The sequence below is a fragment of the Paroedura picta genome, chromosome 1 (genome assembly GCF_049243985.1).
Source record: "Paroedura picta isolate Pp20150507F chromosome 1, Ppicta_v3.0, whole genome shotgun sequence".
NCBI classification, from domain to species: domain Eukaryota; kingdom Metazoa; phylum Chordata; class Lepidosauria; order Squamata; family Gekkonidae; genus Paroedura; species Paroedura picta.
Window position 1 is genome coordinate 13,793,061 of NC_135369.1, and position 1,405 is coordinate 13,794,465.

Consider the following 1,405-nt stretch of genomic DNA (forward strand, 5'->3'; position numbering starts at 1 on the left):
TGCGTGCTGGCGTAACGAGTGCGCCTTGACGTCACGGGGAATGGAGGCGAGGGGAGGAGAAGAGGCGCATGCGCGGGTGAAGGACTCAGTCGCCGAAGGGGATGCAGCCCGTGATGTCTCCAGGGGGAGGAGACGATGGGAGTGCCGGGGGAGGGGGCGGGGCCTGCACGTGGCCTCGCCCCTGAGCCGTCCGTCACGAGGCCACGCCCCTGAGAGGCACGCGGGAGGCAGTTTTCTGTCAATCCGAGATTTAAATTGTGGTTCTGTGGAGGGTTGCTAAGATCTTAATGTTTTTTTGTTTTTTTGTTTAGCCAGGAGAGAGTAAATGTGGTGATTAATAAAATGCCTTATTGGTCGTTATTACACATTAATGGCCTCACTTAATCATCACTCCTAGTAAAAACAATATTTGTAATCAGCTTTATTAAGGCTTATTAGTAGCTCCTAAACTGGCTCGCCAGATGTCCATGGACTACAACTCCCATGAGCCCATGCCGGGCTCATAAATAAATAAATATTTATTGGGTGACCTGCCTCCCCATATGCAGCCAGCTGGGTGACCTTGGGCTCACCACGGGGCTGATAAAGCTGTTCTGACCGAGCAAGAATATCAGGGCTCTCTTAGCCTCACCCACCTCACAGGGTGTCTGTTGTGGGGAGAGGAAAGGGAAGGCGATTGGAAGCCGCTTTGAGACTCCCTTGGGTAGAGATAAGAGGCATATAAGAACCAACTCTTCTTCTTTTTCCCCTCCCTAAATAAACAATGATGAGAGGGTAGGAAGGGGAGAGGCCACTGGTGAGCATGTACACAGCTATGCCTCCCAACCATATTCTGCAAGATAACTTCTGGGGTTTCTGAAAGAATGTTTCAGGGGGATATCTCAATAGTTAAAAAGTGGACTAGCCACAGCCTGTTTGGTTGGCTCGCAGCAGGATCCTCCAGGGCAGTGGTTCTCAACCTGGGGGTTGGGACCCCTTTGGGGATCGAACGACCCATTCACAGGGGTCACGGCAGGACGAGCAGCTTGGTAGCGGGGGGGGGGGGCTCCACTGTTGCCGCTCTTCCTGAAGGCATCCGCCCATTTATATACAATTTATAACCAATTTATATACAATCGTGAACAATGGGTCTTCACGCCATTGGTCAGTTTCGGTTTCATTTCTGTGAAAGAACAGTTGCCTAATTTTATGGTTGGGGGTCACCATGACATGAGGATCATGGCATCCGGCCCTCTCAAGTCTTGGCAAATAGATGGGGAAGAAATGGAGACAGTGACAGATTATATTTTCCTGGGCTCCAAGATCACTGCAGATGGGGACTGCAGCAAAGAAATTAAAAGACGCTCCTGGGGAGGAAAGCTGTGGCAAATCTAGACAGCATCCTAAAAAGCAGAGCCATCACCCT